At 38.9% G+C, this 22,698-nt stretch overlaps 1 protein-coding gene across 2 annotated transcripts in view; it reads left to right on the top strand.

Annotated features, from left to right (window-relative positions):
- Positions 1-22,698, top strand: part of DLGAP1 (DLG associated protein 1) — a 429,880-nt gene that overhangs the window by 159,679 nt on the left and 247,503 nt on the right. For both annotated transcript variants that reach the window (XM_056333020.1, XM_056333021.1), the window contains one exon: positions 5,622-5,727. The gene's annotated coding sequence lies outside the window, so the exon portion shown is untranslated. The remainder of the gene's footprint in view (positions 1-5,621; positions 5,728-22,698) is intronic.

Genomic DNA, 22,698 nt, shown 5'->3' with positions numbered 1-22,698 from the left:
TGCAAAACAGGTTTGGAAATATTAAGGCTTTATATAATTGATTCTTTCACTTACAATGAAGAGCAAATTAAAACCATTTACCTCCAACTTGAAGAGATTGCAGAACTTCCTACTGGTGCTGATGCAGGAATATTTCATAAAGAATATTTTATTCCTCCTGTGGATTGATGTTGAGGGAAAGCCTGCGCTTGGGATTTTTCCTTTTTGTCATGTGCAGACTTAGAAATCAGTTTCAAAAGCAATTAATATTTATGAGGTTGCACTGAGAATAATACAAGTGCTGTGAGACACTGAAATGTCTGCCATTCACATGCTGCTATATAGTGGTATAAATACATATTCAAGTTTGAATGAATTAAATTTTATTTAATCATTTCTCTGTGAGCTTATAAACAGATAACAGTGCACATCAGCACTACTGTACATTGTTGGCAAGTGACATGTGCTGTCAGCATAATTTTAGACAGATTTCATTTCTTGCATAATACTTATCTGAAGTTATCACTGATACGGGATTTTAAACTTTTCTTCATTGGTGTGCTAGCTGCAGAAATCAGAAGGTTTTCTCAAGGTATGAATTGTTTCCACATTGGATGCAGGAGCAAAGGAATGCCAGTAGTGATTGTCTAGTCACTTCCTGAAGCAGAACAATTAAAAATCACACTTTGCAGAGCCCTTTAGTCAGCATTGATTTTAATTAATGATCATTAAATAGCTTCAGGTTGGCTTCTTTTCAGTTTAAAGTATAGTCAAAAGACTGTGTGTGTATAATTGGTGGCAAATACAATAAAGCTAAAAGTGCTCGTCTTCTCTGACCACCTTCCCCAGCAGGATGATGGAAGATACAAGCAGCTTATTATTGGTAACTCCGTGCTCCAGTTGTCTTGGGGAAAATAAGCAGTTTGCTCTGACTATGGACAAAATCTTAATGTATTATTATTACTGTAGATCAGGAGTGGAGCTGTAGACATTGAAGTATTGCATTAATATTTGCTGTGCTTGGATTAGCTGAATTGGCAGCATATTTAAGTAGAGACTTGGGCTTTCTTATTTACTTAATTGTATTTGTAATTTACTGTCTCTCAGTACTTAGCATAATTTTTAATTGTCTGAGGGGACTGTTGATTTTACAAATGAGGTGGAATAAGTGTGTAATAGCGCGGTTTTGGCTTTATAGGAAGAAGGTTGAGTTTTGTGCTCATTGCTAAGCTTTATGATATTCCCATTACTACTGCACTAGTATGGTTCTAATTAAATTTTTAGAAGTTCATTTGGCAGTTTGTTACTAGGGAGTCCTCATTTCTGTAATTATTACTATTTGGCTATAATTTGGGTAGCAAATATGTGAGGTTCCTGCCTAGTGCTTAAAAAGTGAAAAACTGTTGGTGCTAGTGGCTTAATATGCACTAAATCATGTTCTGAAAGAGGTCGCTTCTGAACATCTGAGGTTATCTGCCATTTGCCACCCTGGGTACCCTCATTGAAAGGGTGCACTATATATAAAGCCACTCTAAGACATTCCTGTAATGGAACAAATTTGGGCTGTTAAAATAGGTCCGTATCCTGACACTGCTTACAGAGAAATGGATAGTCATCCACTTTCACTACAAATTACTTTTACTTCATAAAAAATTGATTCATCTCTTTTACAGTATATATTTGATAATTAAAAATGGTGTATGACAGCAGAACCCCAGGAATATGGAGATATATCAAGTAGAAGAGAAATGGAGTGGCTTACTGTGTAATCAAATATTTGAAGACCTGCCCTTCATTTCTGCACTGAAATTTAGCTTAATGATAATGTTCACACTAATTACAGAATTGCAGAATAATTTAAGTTGAAAGGAATTAAAGGTGGTCATCTAGCTGAAGCCCCTGCTTAAGCAGGGCTAATGTCAAAATTACATCAAGTTGCTGAGTGTCTTGTTCATCTGAGTGTTCAATATCTTCCAGGATGGAGATGCCACACCCTCCCTGGGCACTTGTTCCAGGTTATTCCCTTTTTCCTGTTCTCCACCACACTTTTTTCTAGGTGTATTTCTGACCAGATCTAGCTAGAACTACATAGCAGTTGTGAAGTTAGTATTTTCCACCTAAAAGTGGGTATTAAAGACTCTGCTTTTTTTCAATGATCTGCCATACAATACCTAGGTAATTTGAGTCACTGTTGTGTGCTAAAACTGAACCAGAAACTGGGGAGGTTAATGTAGGTCTGATTCCTGCTGTAGCAGTGATTACAGGCTATGAAGCAGTTTCAAGTCAAGTCTGTTGAGTGAAAAGTCAATTCATAATGTCCACATTTTTCATGAAAAAGCAACAGTCTGAAATTAAACAGAAGGGATCAGATGCCCTACAGTTTGTACTTCTATATTTCAATGTCATTCACAGTGGTGTAAACACATCAGTCTAAAAAAGCTTTTGAATCCTGTCCACTTTCTATTCAATTGCTCTCTTTTTCCTGTATGCTGGGTGGGGATATCAGTGTGCACAGCTTGTTGCGTGTACTACAAGAAGATCATTAAAATGGCTGCAATGTCAAGGCCAACAGTCCTTTGTCCCACATTCTATTTCATGCATCAAAGACCAAAAGAAAGAATACAAGAATGTGGCAAGCATATGCTCTTAGCCTCCAGCTGTCTTGAACCTTGGGTCTTTCTGAGCTCAATGTTTCTGAACATTTATAGTTAGCTAAAATCAGGGAATTTCATTTTCCTGCACCTGTCTAGACTCCCCTTGAAGGCATGATTTGATGCCCATAACCTCCTGTGGCAGCAAGTTCCACAGTGCAACTGCATGTTTCAGAAAGAGCCAAGTCCCTTTGTTCATTTGTTCTGCTTTCTTCCTTTTTATGAATGTGATTCTTAACCAGTTTCATTTGACACCCTCTAGTTCTTGCATTGGGCAGAATAAGGCAGTGAAAAAAATAGCTTTACTAACCCTCTCCATGCCTGTCATGTTTTCATAATCTTCCATGGTTCAATTCTTTCTTTCATAGGCCAAGTAGTCTTACCCTGTTCATTTGTCTGTCATGCAATAGTCATTCTGTACCTGCCATCATCATCTTAGTCTTCGGTGAACTTTTTCTGGTTGTGTGTCTCTGATTCAATAAAAAGTAAGGAAAGTGGGCAGAGAAGGCTCGCATGCATGGATATGCACAAATAAGTACCAAAAGCAAAAGGGATGAAGAATTAAACAAATTTGAAAGCCATTAAAACAACATTGATTTATTTTGGTCTGTTGACTTGGATAGTACCATGTGTAGTACAGAGCTTGAAGCACACTAATCCATGACCATCTCTGAAAACTGTATCATATATATTTATATGTTTGCAGAAAGTTCCTCTCAAATTTTATTTCCTCTTTTACATTTTAGGCCGTGGCTTACAGTGTGCTTAACACTTGTTTGATGCAGGTGATACCTGTACATTGCATGGCCTCAGTGTCCCTGTCATCACTAAATACATCTGACAAGTTCAGATTCCTCTTGTCCAAGCAAATGCTTCCAACTAAGAGAAACCCGTTCGAGCCCACCTTCAGCAAGTTTATAAAGCAAATCCTCAAACATGGGAGTTTCAATGTGTTCAGAGAAGTCCTTACAACTGAAGACTCTTCATTAAGGCCTTCCCAATTTGATCCTTTAGAGATTTATCTTTGAAAGCTTCCTAAGGGGATCTTATATGAAAAAATCAATCCAGTTTACTTGTTTCAATTAAATATACTCTGTCAATTTTATACTCTCAAGGAAAATCTGAAATGGTTATGAGGTAGTCAATATTGTAGTCAAATTAAAGCCTCCCTCAAAAGAAAACCTGTCAGCTGGAAATCTATGCATTTCTGAAATTATTTAAGATTAATTTCCAGTTCTATACCTCTCTTTCGATCCCACTGCCAAACTGATGCTTTTACCATCACATTTTACTGCTTTAAACATTTTTGTCTCCCCCTTCTGACTCAAAAACCTGCACAAACCAGAAAGAAATATTTAAAGAATGCCTGTACAGAAAGAACTGAAAATTAGCTTTAGTTTTGGGAAGAAATACAATGAAGATGGTTATATACCTCAGGGGAGAGGCAGGCCCTCAAAGCCAGCTATACAAAAGTGCTGTCGTTGGAGTACTAGTGGAAATCTGTTTCTATTCTGATAGTTTCAGAGGCTCTGAAATAGTATAAGAATTTTGTTCATCTTGGAAACAGGTCTCATAGCAAATAAAAAGACAGTTACAAAAGGCAAACTGCAGCCTTTATCAATTTGACTGCTTTTGAGGTTAAGGAATTCCCAGAAATAAACTTGTCTTATGCTTAGAGGCTGTTCCTGTCCTCTTCTGTCCTCTTAGTGGTTATTTGGAAGCTAATTTCAGTCCCGTTTGATGCTTTACTAAGATGTGCCTCCCATTTCCAAAGCAGTTAATTAAAGAAAGTTTTCTAGCCTATGGGAAGTGGGGCATCAGACTCACTGATCAGGTTGGTCTCCTCTGGCTTTATAAATATGAGTTTGTAATATTTACAGGTTATTTTTGCTCTGAAAATTTTTACTTGTTTTTTCTGACAACTAGTGCCCAATCATTAACTGTCGTCTGTGTAAAGGTGTTACTCTGAATGAGCATCAAGAGAGTAAAATAACGTCAGTATTTTCAACATATTGAACGAGTCGTTGTACTGATTGTACTTCAGTATCATCTAAAGCTAGTATCTAAGAACTCTTAGACATACATATTTTTTTTTATCTCTTTTAATAAGCTTTTCAGTAAATTTTGATTGGAGCTGTTAACTGCATTTACAAGAAAAAATGTTTGTGCTTATTCTGGCTTGTACTTACAAATTGTTCACATGAAAAAAAAAAAAAACCAGAATAAAATAGACTAGACCTTTAAGTGATGAGAAAACTTGAAATAGTGAGATGACTCATAGAGCTCAAATATAGAACACAGAGGAAAGCCACTTATTTCTGTTAGTCTTAGTAAGTAGTACTGGAGGACTAAAAGAGAAAAACATATGTGTCATTTTCCTTACCAGAGAAAGAAAATGGCTTGGAAATATGAATTTTCAGTTTATATAATTTTTTTAAAAAAATTGTATATTTAAGTGTGCAGTGATTTGCAATTTTGTCCACTACCCACTGAATGCTGGTGGGGATGCACTGTGTGTACAGCTGGGTGGGTGGTCAAGTTTTCTCATCATTCTCCTCTGCTGTTCCAGACAGAGGCAGCAAGGACTCCACGGTGCTTATGTAGTGTAAGAAAAGGTTGTAGAAGGATGAGACTCAGGGAGAGGCAAACTTGCAGAGGGACAGTAAATTTACTGAGGCAATCACATGTAATTAGCCTTTGTATCTTTCTGTAAAAGAACCAACAAACTTCATGTGTTGTGCAGGGAGAGTAAAGCATGTGAGATGGCACCACAATTGCAGCTTTATACAATCTAAGTATTGTATATTTTTGTGCTTTTTTCTTGCAAGGAGGACAGTGTGGTACCATGTGAAAACTTTGTCATAGACTATTGATATAAAGCCTCTTACTATTGCTGTGATTTTCGTGAATACATATCTGCTTGCCATGTTAATAATTTTATCTTGTTTCAGGCTAGTAGTTTTTAACTGCTACACTTTGATTGTGTTTCAGAACAGTCAAGCACCAAATATTGGAACTGACATCTGAATTGAAGTGTGCAAAAATCTCTTCACTCTAACTATTGAACCAAACTAAAATGGAAAACTGACTAAAGGAGGTGAGTCCTTTCTTCTTACTCTCTGATCATTCTCCTTGATCTGTCTCTGCATTACTTTTATTCATTTTTCTGCAGATTTACTTGTAAAAGGCAGGAAGCCAAGTGACTGCAAAATCTGAACTGCTTTAATGGAAATGAAGGTAGCCTGATAGCTTGCAATTTTGGCTTAGAAAATGATGTATATGATAACTCATCTTTGTACTTATCTAGGTCTGCAGAGTGCAGACAGTGTTATTATCAGGTGTCTTTGAATGCGGTGGTGAATGATTTTCATGAGTCTGACATGAACATAAAATTGAAGCACGTAAATTTAAATGTCCAGTAGGGCCCCAGAGGGGGCTAGGATGTGTCATAGCTGTGGAGCGAGTGTAGAAGGTATGAGAGGAAAGAATGGATTTGGCCTAGAGGAATATAATGAAAGAGAGAGATCAGAGCCAAAAATTAAGTACAAAGAACAGTACGGGGGAGTGGTTGCAGCAACTCGGAAGCAGCATTGAAGTGGCCTGGAGAAGCTCTGATAGGGACAGAACTTCCTTTTCCACAGTTTACACAGCAGCCTTTTTTTTTTTTTTTTTTATTATTTATTTATTTACACTAAAAGTTGGAAAAAAACCAGGTTCTTACTGACCTGGTAGACATACTGAAGATAAGCTGACCTCTAGCAACTCTAGGCTCTTGAACACACATTAAATAGCAGTGAAACGTCTACATGTAGTGAACTATGGGTATTTCACAAAGCTGATCATACCAAGACAAGTTAAAATCCATACTTCCCTATGTGATTTTTTCATTACCACATAACAGACTTAAACATACATGCACTAGGAACAAGGAGAGTATTTTTAATTTATATTTCTTTTTAACATGGTGGTCATGCTGCTTATCATTTGATATGATTTTAAAAGTAACTCTTAGAACTATGCTATATTCAACTGTTTACAGTTCAGTAACAAGCAATTTAATATTAAATTAACCTATTAATTATAGAATTGGTTATGGGTATATCACCATCAGTTAGGTATGATACTGTACTTCAAATTGTATATTTCCCTGAATGGACGGTAAGTTTAAGATACTGAATGAAATGTTTTACATCTCTGGAATACTCTTTGTATCACTCCAGAGTGATCTTTACTCATTGTTTTCCCTTTATTTAAAAAATGTCAATGGATACTCACTTAAAAAATTTAGGTTTTTTCAACTCAATTTTTATCAAATTACCCAGCAGTAACAATTGCTTTGTATTTTAGTAAACTTAATGTAAAAGGAGAAGATATCAATGCTGCTGGAACATTTCCATAGCCATAAAACTGTATCCAGGGTGATTTATTAGACATAATGTATATATGATGCTGTATGTTGCATATGTAGCATATATATATATATATACTTACACATTACAAGTATATATTTCTAAGGTACTTATACATGAGAAAGAGTAATGCATTTTCTTTGCGGAATAGAACTTGGACCTAGCGTGTATTTTCTGACAGTATAAACTAACTAGGTCAGTTCATCTACCTTTACCTCTGTTTGGCCTTCTGTAAAAGTCTACAATGTCATTTAGATGTTTATATAATGATTGCAGTGATGTGTTTTTTCCCAAATATTGGCTGGATTTTTATCTTAGGAATTTTTTTTTACAGTAACACATTTACTTATCACATATATATTTATATCAATTGCTATGCGTTTTCTTACACAACAAGATCAGTTGTTTTACCCAAAGCACAGGGAACTGTCTCCAGCATTCCCAGTGTTCAGTTTCTTACAGCTGTGCTCAGCTTTGGCTGTTAATGCACCTCAATTTGGGCATCTATCTTTTTGAAGGGTCAAAAGGTTAAGAATGATGCAGTAATAACATTATTAAGGCTGTGCAGTCACCTCTGTGAAAATTAGGAAATGTCAAAATGCATGTTGTCAGTTCACGTGTATCATGACAGATGCTTTCCAACAACAATCTCATTTACCATTTTCTGCCTCTAGTTTTACTTGAAGTTCACCTGAGTGGTTTCCTTTTTTAAATACTAGGACATAAGCTTATGATTTAGTTTTATTATTAAATTTGATCCTTCTTATGATGTTTTATAAATTCCACCTATTCAGTTGATCCATCCAGTTTTGGATAGGATATTTAAGATTTTGGATAGGGTTTTTGTAGATATATGTACAGACACACACACTCCTCCTAATATATCAACCCTCTGCTTACTCACAAGAAGCAAAGTCAACACCACTTGAAGGGTAGAACAGAGACTGTTTTTACTGAGTGTTGGGAGAATCGGTGTAATGGGGAATTCCTTCAATATGGAGGATTGTGTTGGGGAATGCAGTAGGGAGTGATTTTTATTGTAAATACACCGTTAGAACTACACAAAAATTATTGTTCATTGTAGAATAATATGAATGGACAAAATGCCAAAACTAATGAGGATATAGATGCTTCTCAGAAGAAATGCCAGTTTCTGTGAGGCTTCCTGTCAGTTTAGTGCCTTTCTGTAAAGGGGACTTTCGCTTGGGGCAAAAGGATATGAGGTAGGGGCATAAAAAATATCTTAAAGGAGTAAAAAACCACCATTATGTCATTGAAGAAGTTATTTTGACTAGTGATACATTTATTAGAAACAGCAGGATGAGGTCCATTTATTTTCATAAGGTATATATCATCAATGTATGTTACTCTATCGTGAATTTTGTTCAAGGGAAATGCAGATGGAACTTAAACATGCCATTAAATCAAGACACATTTATCAGTAGAAAGATGACTAGGCTGTGAAGAAGTTGGATAAGGAGGACCTATGTGGAATGTGTTAGGGACACAGAAGAAATTGAACTATAACGAGACCAAACAAAAGGAATATAATTAATCCTCTACAGGGAGAATATAGGGAAGAAATTTAAGTCTTAAGGTCTTCCTGTCTTATTGGGAGATAGGGTAGAGGATGCTTTGTATGATTTTTTTGAGACTGAGAGCAGTCTCAGACTCTTAAAAATGTTGTTCCTTAGGGAAAAGGACACAAGACATGGAGAACAAATTACCACTTAAAAGATATGATGATCTTTGATGCAGTACAAGAGGAAGTGTAAGGTATTTTACTATTAATGCTGGTGTGAAGGTGACAGCTGTAATGAGAAAAATTAGAAGTATTGCCTGAGGTAAAGTACAATGAGAAGGCACAAAAGCTTAGATGAGGCAAAGGTAGTGTAATCAAATATAAAGAAAAAACAGCTTGTTGTGGTTGACCCCAGCTGGCAACTAAGTACCACACAGCCATTCACTCACTTCACCCCCCTGCAGCAGCATGGGGAGGAGAACTGGGGGAAAAGGCATAACTGGTGGATTGAGTTAAGAACAATATAATAATTGAAATAAATAATAATAGTAATTGTAATGAAAAGGGGAGAGAGACAGGGATAAAACCCAAAAGGAAAAAAAAAAAAACCACAAGTGATGCACAATACGGTTGCTCACCACCCACTGGTCAATGCCCAGCCAGTGATCAGCCCACCCCGGCCAACCTCCCCGCAGTTTATATACTGAGCATGACGTGCCATGGTATGGAATATCCCTTTGGTTAGTTCAGGTCAGCTGTCCTGGCTGTGTCCCCTCCCAATACCTTGTGCCCCTCCAGCTCTCTCAGCGCAGACACTAAGAAAGAGTCCTTGACTTAATATAAACATTACCCAGCAACAAGTAAAACTAACAGCGTGTTGTTAACATTATTCTTGCACCAAATCCAAAACACAGCACTGCACCAGCTACTGAGAAGAAAATTAACTATCCCAGCCAAAACCAGGACACAGCTTTCAGGTGCTAACTGAAAACTGATCATTACTTGCTTGGGTTTTTTTAAAGAAAAATTTAGACAAGACTTTATTACAGCTTGAATGGTAATTCCCTCATTGGATATACAAAGCCTATGAATCAGAGAAAAGAGACTTAAATGACAGTGCGATAGCTAGGAGAATTGTCTTGTCTATTAGATAAACCAGGAAATTTCAAATGAAAACACATTTCAGATATTCGACTTCCTTCTCTACTTAAGGGTAGACCAAACATCAAAATGTAAGATAGAGATAACTCTTTTTAAACAATAGTATGTGGGCAACAAGAGGCACCTGATGAGATGTAAAGAGCCAATATTTTTGCATCCAGTGGCAAGTCGGAAGTACAGGGAATATTCCAAAATGTTTGGGAATGAGCCAGATACTGAAATGACTCCTGGCCACTCCTTAAATTTGAGTGCCATAGTGACAACAATAATGTCATAACTCTGAAAAATCATGATCCTTGTAAGCACAAGGGAAAATGGAGTTATAGTATATAGGTGGAGAAAATAAAAATGCAGATAGAGAGGTGCTGAGATATAGAATAAAATATTGTATCAAACAATTTATTTTACTGATAAATAAGGAAATGACCATTAATAACTAGAAAGTATAGAGGCTTATCTCTGTGTAATACAGAACTGTGATGAATTTGCTTACATAGTTAAATATTTACCTGGTAAATAAAAGGAACAAAATAAAGAGGAAGGCTGGTATTCAATATAGCTAAGGCCATCGTTTTTTCTGTATCAGTCTGAACAAAATTTCACTTCATCACATCTGGCAGAAATAGGAAACAATTCCTCACAGCTATAATAATTTTTGTATCATTATTTATTTCAGAAATGTACCTTTGATCTCCTGCCTTTTAACAGTTGGTGTCATCTAGATATTTATTGACTAAATTCTAGAAGGTGTGGCCCTTCTTCCCATGCCATTTAGATTGAGGGGTTTTGTTTGTTTGGGGTTTCTTTTTGTTGGATATTTTTGGTTTGGGTTTTTTGGAAGTTGGGAAATTGGTAGAGGAAGTTGTCCCAGAATGCCAGAAAGAAGGCTGTGTTTTTTACAGCTAACCTTAGCTTCAGTAAAACTAAAGAGAGCAATTTTGGAACCTTCTGACCAATTATTTTATTTCACTGCCTTTAAAGCATCACTACATTACACCTGCAGGATTTAATCAGAGAGTACTAAAGAAACATGCCTATCTATGTTTTTATATAAGTTATGTCAAGGTACCAAAACAGACTCTTTAATTTTAAATATTTTTATTAATTATTTAATCTTCATTTAATTTTATTAAAATAAGAAAGTAAACAAGTAAACTCAGAGGAATAGGCTCAGGAAAACAGAGAAAGTAACTTCAAGGCAGTTGCCTGCTTCCAGCTCACCTCCCATTGCCTTGATAAGTATGAGATTGTATAATATAGGTAAGGAAGAGAGGCTAAATTTTTAAACATGTACTCCTTTGTTATTTATTACACCTTTTCTTCCTATTTTATATTAATCCTATCCAATTCTAAATGGTACTTTAATTTTAAAATGCCTTTCCTTGTGACTTCCTTACCTTACAGTCAAAGTCACTGCCAAAATAGACCTGCTTGTGCATGCATGACTGTTGAGTGTCAGACTTGAGGCCAAGGGACATAGTATCAGAGACAGGTAACACTCTTCTTTAGGCAACTACTTCCACCTTCAAATATGGCCCTTTGAATTCCCCCAGCATGGCTATTTTTTGTAAGTGCACACTATTGGAAGTGGATGCCTGTAGGAAGCTTGCACAGTGGGTGAAAAGTAATAACACTATTAACTCTGAGAAAGGGAATGTTTCTGTATTCCCATCATTCTCTTCCAGTAAAAAAATTTAAATTGAACACAGTGGGAAATCCTGTTTACTCCCATGGTACAAAATCATATCCCTGAAATAATTTGCCTATCTTAGAAACAAACAGATCTCTGGAACTGGCACTAGTTTTAGCCTGCTGATGCAGGGAGGGTTTTCTTCCTTAGGTTTGCATTGCACATCATCAGCAAACATAGGCACAGTCATAAATATAGGTACTATCTCACTATGTCCTGATGGCTTCATGGAATCAGGCGCTCCACATTTATTCTTGCACTGGAAAGAGTATAGGAAGCACATCTGTCCTTATATGGTCTGTCTTTATATTTTTATATGATTATAACAACTAAAGCAACAACATCATAAAAATTCTGATTCCGATAATCTTTTTAGTTCAGTATTACAGGGATGGAACTCTCAATGTGCAAAATAAAAAGATAAATTTGTCCTCACTGAATAGTGAAAGTCTTGCTGAGGTACATTAGCAACCTCTTCTGACTTACTGGGTAATACAAAATTATGTTCTTCTGAAAGCCATATTTTATATGAAACTCCCTGTACCATACAGTTATTATTTTAAACTGTTTCTGAAATCTGTTTTATTCCTATTGTATAGTTTCTACTTATTATTTGGGATTTTTGCCCTTTCCTGCTGGCTCTTTTAGCTTCTTTCTGCATGCTGCAGGCATGGTTTAAAAAGCTGGATGATGATTTGGGGAAAGGGCATCATAGCAGTGGGTCACAGTAGGTACGTGGCAAACAATTCTGGTATTCAGGACTTGAATGCTCAAAACAGACCACAGTCATGGCTGGATGCAGTGACTAGGTTCTCAAGACCAAAGGAAAAAAACAAGGAAGATGGTTTAACAAAGTGTCTTTCATCAAGAACAAGATGTATAGTCATGTGTATTATTGAAGCTCTCTGAATTGCCTTTGCTTTGCTGAATTTATCTGAGCACATTGATGAAATTTAAACAAACTAGAGATTTCCTGCAAACACTTATCTCACTGGTTTTATTTTAAAAGTGGGAAGAAATATTTCAGTGTTACAAAATCAGCACAATGAAATAATTGGCACCTAGGTTTTATGAGCTGGCTAGGAATTTCTTTCAGCTAAAACTCAGATCTTGCAAATCCTGAAAATCAGGACAGTTGCAAGGAGTAAAATAGAATACAAAATCATCAAAAGTAAAGTTTGGAAAAATTTCAAAAAATTGGTGAAGTGATAGATACCAATGAGGGTGAGTTGCGTAAAAGTTTTAGGTGAGTTTTGTATGTAAAATATCGTTCTGTATGTCCTATATCAATCTCTGTAGACAAATATAGGCCTATAAACAAATACTATACTTAAGAATTATGCAGTACAAGAATAAGGGAGTACAAAATGGGGATGTGATCCCCTCAATCAAAATTCTGAAAAGGTTTTTGAGGGTATGGTACAGTACCAGCTGTAACAGGATTCTGCATGTGGCAAGTTAATGCACTACTCAAGTTTACAGATACAAAAGGGTCACCTTTCTGTTCCAAATATGGCCACTACAGGACATATTTTATTAAGGTACTCATGTTTTAAAAAGTTGTTAAAAACTGGAGAAACTCTGGGAGAACCCACAAGATTGGTTCAAATTAGACTAAAAATAATGGCAGGTTTGGCTCAGTGTTCAAGGGGGGGAGCCAGAAAACAATTTTCTCCCTGTGGAAGGCAACAGAATGCTGAACTTCTGAGACTCACAAGTGATGATAAAAACGATCCTGTACCTGGAAGTTAAACCTAGAAATGGAAGCAAAGTGCTTATTTTTAAGCCGAAGTAAATACACATTGGAACAATTTACCAAACAGTGTTGTGGATTCTTGTAACTTAAAAGGTTTCATTTGGAATTAAGGCTAGGATTGCTGGAGCAATTTAGAGAATTAGATGCTCAAACACCCTTGAAATGTACTCATTAATTCACCAAGTTCTCTTGGGCTCCTCTAGAAATGCAGCAAAGGTAAAAGCAGTATGCTGCTTTTGATTCACAAATGGGGCTTGATCGAAGGCACTGTGGAATAGGATGAGATGGTCTCTGCTGTGTTACGCAGCAGGTTAGACTGTATTGTCCCAGTAGCCTCTTTTGTTCACAGAGTCAGTGTGTGTGTGTGTTTGTACGTGAGAATAGTTTAAAAATGTTCTTACCTAATAAGAGCTGCTTGAGATTGCTGTTGGAAGTACTCACCCCAGCTGTTTTATACGACAACAGTGATTCAGAGTAGTAGGATGCTATTTCACCTCCATTCTTCTGCTGCTGGTAGGGGAAAGACTGAAAGACCAGGCTTGTGTACCTACATGGCATGAAGCAGCTGAGCAACAGCTTTGGATCTGTTAGGTTTTCAGCAGCTGATTTGGTTGCCAAAGCAGAAATGGTCAGTCATTTGTGATCTGAGTGTGTTGACCAGAGGAGGTCCTGAAATGTGACTAGAAAGGTACAACTATGCATTTCTTGGGTTTCTGTAATAGTGTCAATATAAAAAGTTCACTTCAGACCATTGCTTCTCACCAGGAAAACTCAGTGAGTATGGTTGGCTTCATTTTTACCTCCATAAGAGTTGCATTGAATTAGAGGCTACATAGACATATTAAACATCCAGTCATGCGCCGGTACAGGCAGTAATTTTGCTGTCACTGGGCACTGCGGCCGTTACTGTAGGAATGATCTGTTTTCTTTCGTTTTTACACTTCACTGCCTAGGGTCTGCATGGCTAAAAGCCACCTGTCCTGTAAACTAGATCTGTAGTCAGTACAAGTAACATTTGCAAGACAATTTCCTAGTATTACTTTTCAGAGATATGCATCTGAAATAAGATGGTAATGGAGAACAAAATAAAGCTCACCTATGGGTGAGGAAGATCACTGTATCCCTTGAATCAGAGTTGGATTCTGTCCTAAGTTTTGTTTATTCACAAAGCTGAGTTTTGTGAGGCTCTAGAAATCCAAATTCTGCCTGATAAACACTTTATAAGTATAAAGCTGTAACGTAAAACATTGAGGCTTTAGGGGGGGTTCTTAAGCTTTATATTATTTTTTTCCAAGAATGTACAAATTAACATCATGGAAACAATTAATGTAGAAAAATAATAGTCTGCTTTGTGGTTATTAACAGTTAATGAAATTATAACTTCAGTGTCCCACTCAACAGTTCTTTAAAATTACTTCTTGTTGTATAAGAAAACAGGCTTATGTCAGCCCACTGTTGAAAACCTGGGGTATAAATTGTTACAATTTGCATAAAAGTGAATTGTGTTGAATATAAAGCAAAAAGATAAATAAGTGCTTATGTAGTGGTTGATATATCATAAATACTTTGGTAATCTGTTTACCCAAGACGTCAGTGTGACAAGGTTATAATATTAGGTTGTTGGGGCTGTATCAGTATATAAAAGCTATTTGTCATCTTTATGAACTATATATCATTATCAGAATAAGCATTATACTGATGAGATTGCTGCATTTATCATCATTATCATGTAGATCTTCCATGTGGTCTATCAAGTCCAACCAGGAGATGAAGCAATATGTATTTCAGACAAATTATTAATGACAACTGCTGTGTGCTTTCTTTACGCAGCTTATAAAAGTTCAAACTGAAAAGCAGCTATTGTGATGTCCAGTGCCGGAAAAAAAATTAGATGCAAGCCCATTCTAAAATGTATTATTTTCAAGATCAAAACATTCCAGCCAGGTACTTCAGTTGAAGGTGCACAACGTCCAAGCAGTTGATTGTTTCATGTTAGTGACTGAGAAAATGTGCAGATGTTAACAGTTTGGGATTTGGGGCTTCTGTAAGTGAGCAAGTAATAACATAAGTAAGCCAAAAAGTAATGTATCTCCTTGTTAACCTCAATAGTTTTATAATGCAGCTATTCAAATAATAACCTGTAGTTTGCTCCCATGCCTCTGAGAAGTGTCATGCTTTGCTGTAAGACTGCTGTAATTTTAGGTTCAGACCACTGCATGAAGATGCCCTCTGGTCTGAAGGGTGCACACCTTCCTGATGGACAGACCTTGTTAAAATAAGATTTTGAACACAGTAAAAATTGAGTTGTGCTGCTTTATGATAGACTAGGTTCACTTCTTGGTTTGGACAAATGAGTCTGAAGAATGTTTGCACAGAGTAAGTCATGTAATTACTGCATTGCACTTCTTTACGTTACATTATATATGTATGTTTATGCATATATATACAACTAGTTCCTCAAAGTAGTTTGTAAAAATAACGAATATATTTTTTCTTTCTTTCTATCCAATTTGAAAATGTAACTCAGAAAGTGTGTTCAAGGAGATGAGGCAACATTGCTGTCCCAGGAGATACAAATTGGACTGATTAGGTCAAAACATATTTTCTTTCGTATGTGATGTGGAATCTGTCCAAAAGCAAAATAATAGTAGGCAGGACTGAAGGCAGTCAGCATGACATCAAGAAAGAAATTACACCACTGGTTTGAAATATGACTTTAAGTAACTACAGAACTTCTTAGATTAAAGATCAGAAGCAATCCAATAAGGGAGATACATCTAAGCAACTTTGTAGGAGATGCAGCTATTTTGATACTCGAGAAATAAGCAAGCTATGATATTAAAACCAGCATCTCCATGCACATGCTATTGAACCACTGTAGGATCATTCTTTATTCAGTGGAAATTTGTAACAAGGATGAACTTTGTCCTGCAGCAAGATTTCTGATCTGGCTTTGACTCTTTGATACTTGGTGATGCCAGTCAGATTTCTTAAAGTATCATGACAAGAGTTAGTGTCTTAGAGCAACAATAAGCAAAGAAGCATGTGCTGTGGGAAAAGCATGACAGAGCCAGATATAACATGGCATAATTTTAGAAATCCCCTTATTTGACAGAGCATCTGGTTATAGGGTTAGACAAGTTAATACCTTGAGACTATTTGGGTAATGGATTGATCTCTTGTTGAGATATCAATAGCCTGAGTGTTTAAGAAAACACTTCCTGTATCCAGATATCCTTCTACTACACAAATTTATTCATCCTGCACTGCCAGGCTATTGTAGCCTTCAACAACGTGGGGGGGGGGGGTTATTTTCAATTACTAATCCTTACTGCACATGATATTATGGTAAGATTGTGTGTTTGTAGCATGTCTTCTCTGAGTAATTGTTTAGCTGTCAGGGAACAAGAAAAAAAAATCAATAATACCAATCATTTTTAGCTCTTACATTCTAAATCAAATGTTCCTTCTATTAAGTAGCTTTCATATGTACATCTCTGTATGGTTATTTTATTTCTATTGTATTTATTTTCTCAGTGGTTTCTTCATATTTAAACAAATTAATTATACATTGTTTAGGTTGGAAAAGACCTTTAAGATCATCAAGTCCAACCGTTAACCCAGGACTGCCAAGTCCATCACTAAACCATGTCCCTAAGTACCACACCTATGTGTCTTTTAAATACCTCCAGGGATGGTGACTCCACCACCTCCCTGGGCAGCCTGTTCCAATGCTTGACAACCCTCTCAGTGAAGAAATTTTTCATGATCCAATGTAAAACTCCCCTGGCACAATGTGAGGCAGTTCCCTTAGCTGCTCCTCCTAAGACCTGTACTCCAGACCTTTCACCAGCTTTGTTGCTCTTTGGACACACTCCAGCACTTCAATGTCTTTCTTTTAGTGAGGCGCCCAAAACTGAACACAGTATTCTCAGTGCAGCCTCACCAGTGTGGAGTACAGGGGGATGATCACTGCCCTAGTCCTGCTGGCCACACTATTTCTGATACAAGCCAGGATGCTGCTGGCCTTCTTGGCCCCCTGGGCACGCTGCTGGCTCATGTTCAGCCGGCTGTCAACCAGCACCCCCAGGGCCCTTTTCTGCCAGGCAGCTTTCCAGCCACTCAGCGTTGTTGTGACCCAAGTGCAAGACCCGGCACTTAGCCTCATATGATTGGCCTCAGCCCATCAGTCCAGCCTGTCCAGATCCCTCTGCAGAGCCTTCCTATGCTCCAGCAGATCAGCACTCCCCCCCAGCTTGGTGTCACTTGCAGACTTATTGAGGGTGCACTCAAGCCCCTCATCCAGATCGTTGATAAAGATACTAAACAGAACTGTCCCCAATATTGACCTGTGGGGAACACCACTGTGACCAGCCACCAACTGGATTCACCACCATTCCTTGGGCTCACCCATCCAGCCAGAATTTTACCCAGTGAAGGGTACACCCATCCAAGCCATGGGCAGCCAGTTTCTCCAGGAGGATGCTGTGGGAGATGGTGTCAAGGGCTTTACTAAGGTCCAGGTAGACACCATCCACAGCCTTTCCTTCATCCACTAAGTGGGTTATCTTGTCACAGAGGGAGATCAGGTTTGTCAAGCAGGACCTGCCTTTCATAACCCCATAGTGACTGGGCCTGATCGTCTGGTTGCCCTGTGTGTGCCACGTGATGGCACTCAGGATGACCTGCTCCATAACCTTCCCCAACACAAGATCAGGCTGACAGGCCTGCAGTTCCTGGGATCCTCCTTCCTGCTCTTCTTGTAGATGGGCGTCACATTTGCTAACCTCCAGTCACCTGGGACCTCCCCAGCTAGCCAGGACTGCTGATAAATGATGGAAGGTGGCTCAGTGAGCACTTCTGCCAGCTGCCTCAGCACTGTTGGATGGTGTAGCCAGTTACTGACCATTTCCCATTGGATTATGGGGGCTTCATTCTGCTCCCTGTCTTTCAGCTCAGGGGGCTGGGTACCTGGAAGGCAACTGGTCTTAGTATTAAAGACTGAAGCAATGAGGCATTAAGTACCTCAGCCTTTTCCTTATCCTTTGTCACTACGTTTCCCCCCCCATCCAATAATAGATTGAGATTCTCCTTAGCCTGCCTTTTGTTGCTAATGCATTTGTAGAAATGTTTTTAATTATCTTTTATAGCAGTAGCCAGATTAAATTCTAGCTGGGCTTTGGCCCTTCTAATTTTCTCCCTGCATAACCTCATGACATCCTTGTAGTCCTCCTGAGTTGCCTGTCCCTTCTTCCAAAGGTCATAAACTCTTTTTTTCCCCCTGAGTTCCAGCCAAAGCTCTCCTTTTAAGCCATTCTGGTCTTTTCCCCTGCTGACCCCTCTTTCAGAACATGGGGATGGCCTGCTCCTGCACCTTTAAGATTTTCTTGTTGAAGAATGTCCAGCCTTCTTGGAATCCTTTGTCCTTCAGGAGTGTCCCCCAAGGTACTCTGTCAATGAGGCTCCTAAACAGGCCAAAGTCTACCCTCTAGGAATCTAAGGTAGCAATTCTGCTGATCCCATTCCTTACTTCTCTTAGAATCAAAAAATCTATCATTTCATTATTGCTATGCCCAAGATGGCCTCCAACCACTGTATCACCCACAACTCCTTCTCTGTTTGCAAACAGGTCCAGCGGGGTGCCTTCCCTAGTTGGCTCCTTCACCATGACAGGAAGGTATCTTCCACACACTCCAGGAACCAGTTGGATTGTTTCCTCTCCACTGTATTTCCAACAGGTATCTAGTAAATTGAAATCCCCCACAAGAGCAAGGGCAGGTGATCATGAGACTTCTCCCAGATGCTCAGTTACCCATAAACACTCAACCCTATCATCACCATCATTAAGCTCTAGATAATCAAAGCACTCCCTAACATACAGGGCTATATCACCACCTTTTGTTCTTTGCCTATCCCTTCTGAAGAGTTTATGGCCATCCATTGCAGCACTCCAGATGTGCAAGTCATCCCACCATGTTTCCACAATGGCAACTATTGTCATAGGTTTTCTGCTGTGCAATGGCTTCCAGCTCCTCTTGTCTGTTGCCTGTGCTGCAGGAATTGGTTTTGATGCCTTTCAGTTGGGCTATTGATCCCACCACCTTTTTGGTGGGACAAGTCCTAAATCCTACATGACCATTCTCAAGGTCCTTCTGTGATTTCTAACACATCAATAAACCTTGTGTCTTTGCTGCCACATGGATGTCCATCCCCTACCTCCACTGAGACAGCAGACTGAAGGACTCACTAGCGCACTGTCCCTCAAACATTGATATGCCACCTTCAGGCTTATCTCTAGCGAGCCTGGTTTGATCCCTTTCCCCCTTCTAATCTAGTATAAAGCTCTTTCAGTGAGCCCTACTAACTACTGTGCAAAGATCCTTTTCCCCCTTTGAGACAGGTGCACCCCATCTGTTGCCAGTGGGCCTGGTGTTGTGTAAACTAACCCATGAACAAAAAAACCAAAATGCTGCCAGTGGCACCAGGCTCAGAGCCAGGTATTGATCTGCTGGCTCTTCCTGCTTCTTCCCTCATCGTTCCCTGCAGCTATAAGGATAGGGAAGACCACTGCTTGTGTTCCTGATCCCTTAACCCGTTGTCCCAAGGCCCTCAAGTCTGTCTTGATTGCTCTCAGACTTCTTGTGGCAACTTCATCACTGCCTACCTGAAAAATCAATAATGGATAATAATCTGAGGGCTGTACCAAGGCAGGAAACTTTCTTTTCAGATCCTTAACCCAGGCCTCAGTGAGGCAACAGACTTCCTTAAGAAGTGGGTCTGGTCTGCATATTGGGCCTTCTGTTCCCTTCAGAAGGGAGTCTCCTCTGACAGTGGCCTATCTTTTTTTCCTTAAGGAAGCAGTTTTGATGTAGGGCATTGACCGACAACCTCAATGACACCTCCAAGCTGGATGAACCATCATCCTCATTATGGTTCAGTTGCACTTGCAGAGCCTCATACTTGTTACGTAAGGGCATCTGGGATGATGTGGTAGTCACGGAGGAGATGCACCAGGCAGGAACTTGTCACCGTTGTCCCCTATCCCTTGAGTCACTGTGTTTGGCCATGTAGGGAGAGAATAGGGAATCTTCTGTATCATGTGTCCTGTCTGCCTGTTGGGCCTGTTCCAGGGAAGGTGGGGTGCAATTCCAGTCATCTCTCTCTCTCACATTCCCTGGTACTCCTCAGTTTACTCACCTCCTCCAGAGCTCTGCCACTGAGCGGAGGAGCTCCTCCACCTGGGCACACCTCCCACGAGTGTGCTCACTGCTCCCATCCCCTGCTGCCATAACAGCAGGGCACAGCCAGCAGCCTGGCACCTGGGTGGCAGCATGTTCCCACTGGAGCTCTGTCTGGGCACCTGCATCCATCATGGTGGGCACAGAGCTTAGAGAAGCCATGGGTTTCTGCTGGGTGGATACCATTGCTCCCTGGACAAGCTGGCAGGACTTCAGCAACCCTCCTGCACGCCCTTCCGCACAAACTGCTGTGCAAACTGCCATGCCATGCCCTGTTTGCCCACCCTGTGGGCCGTGCTGCTGGTCATTAGCACTCCCCAAGGGCTTCTTTTATACATGTGAGAGGGCTGTGGCACAAGCTGGGGGCTCTCGGCAGCGCTCTCGGCTCCCCTGAGGTTCCCTCAGTCCATGAAACACCCCTGTGCAACCGAGGCTGGAGCACTGGGCTGCTGGCACCTGAGCCACTTGCTTCCGTGACTGACCAAGTGCAGTGAACCGAAAGAAAACCTTTTTCTTCCTCTTTCTAAAATATTAGATTGATTACTTTCTGGAAACACATACCTAGCATAAATTGAATTATCTGGTTTCAGCTTAGATTAGGTACTTGATTTGTAATTAAAGTCCAAATGGTAAAACAAATTGAGAATGACAAATGCAGTTCATTGAATCAGTAGATCAGTATTTTCCTGTATTACAGCTGTTCTGTCTCCAATACAGTTGCATTAGATTTACTAATTATATGCAAAATATCATTAAGTTGTGGTTCTTCCTTACAATTTTGATACTTCATCAGGGATCCTTCTTGGTTAGGATGATTGAAAAGGTTTGGTGGAATAATTTGTATCATTACAGGTACTGATCGTTTTTACTGCTACCCAATCTATCAGGCTGTGTTCATTTCATGTGTATTTGAGAAGAGAAAACCTATTTATTTTCTGTGAGGAAATCTTGTATAAATTTGATGCTTTCTTTTTACAGAGATGTGATATAGGGTTCTTTTTTAACTTTACAAAATGAGATGTCTTTTGTAGAGAAGTTGGACCTCTGTGCAAAAGCAGGAAAAAATTCTGACTTTGAAATATTACTAGTTTTGGTTATCCTTCTAAATGCATATTAACTCATGGTCTTAGTCATAACTACAGCAGTACTAAACCAAGACAAAATGTATGAGACCTGAATTCTATGTTGTCTTCTTTCAGGGAAACAGAATGCGAATTTGTGGTGTATCTTTCAAACTTGAATTATTTATATATTGAACATTACTCTGGCAAATCCTGATTAAATTTAATTGAATTCTCTTAATCTCTTCAACAGTTTGCCCTGCAGGTTTTGTAATCCTCCTGACCCCCAAAAAATCTATGAAACCTGGGACTTTCATATTCCAGTCTGAGTAAATATTATTTAGATCACAAAATATCTCTAGCTATATTGATATATAGTTCTTTATTAATAAAAATAAAAAATACCTCTTTATAGCTAGGAAAAGAAGGCATTATTTTTGTGCAGAACCTACTTAATCTGTTAATTATACTTTTCTGTTCTGGTTGTCATGATAGTACCTGATATCCTGACACATGTTAAGCAGTTAGTTTTCTCCATATTCCTCTAGTGAGAGGAGTGATCTGAGGGTCCTGGAAGTGGGGAGATCTCCAAGAGGAGATGTAGTGTTTATGGCTATTTTAGAGAGCAGGTAGGTGTCTCAGGAATGCAGTTTTGTTGTGGATGACAGAGCTGGTGTTTAAGCGATCAGTGTCTCTTTGCTGAGGAAAACCAGGGAAGATGGGAGTCCGCAGTGCTTGAAACACCTCTGGGAAATTGACTTGTATTTGCACTGGTTACTCTCCAGAGAACAGGGAAAACTTAGTGGGCTACTAACAGCCTTTGATTATTCCCACTGATGCTATCAATTCCAGGTGATTGACAAGATCCAGCTAATAAAGGGTTTCTGCTATCGCTGATTTCTGTTGGCACACTTGTCTCCCATGCTATTACTGTGGGCTCGCAGTCGACAAAGTCTTTTATTTGATAAAGCCAAAGAGAGCTTTTTCTACGGTGAGTGGGATTCTCTGGGAAATAAATCTATTGCTGAGCACCATTAATTCTCACCTGCCATCATCAGTTAACCTACAAATAGCTTGTGTCAATACTAATGTTGTAATTCTTGTTTTCAACTTTGGTAGCTGAACTTCTGCTTGGGGGTATAATGTAAAGGCTGCCAGAGGTGTGTAATCACTGGGAGGGTTGTTAGCTCAGAAACTATTATCCTGTGGTCAGCCAAGGATCATCTATTTA

This window comes from Falco biarmicus, chromosome 3 (assembly GCF_023638135.1).
Source record: "Falco biarmicus isolate bFalBia1 chromosome 3, bFalBia1.pri, whole genome shotgun sequence".
NCBI lineage: Eukaryota > Metazoa > Chordata > Aves > Falconiformes > Falconidae > Falco > Falco biarmicus.
This window is presented reverse-complemented; position numbering and strand designations above follow the sequence as displayed.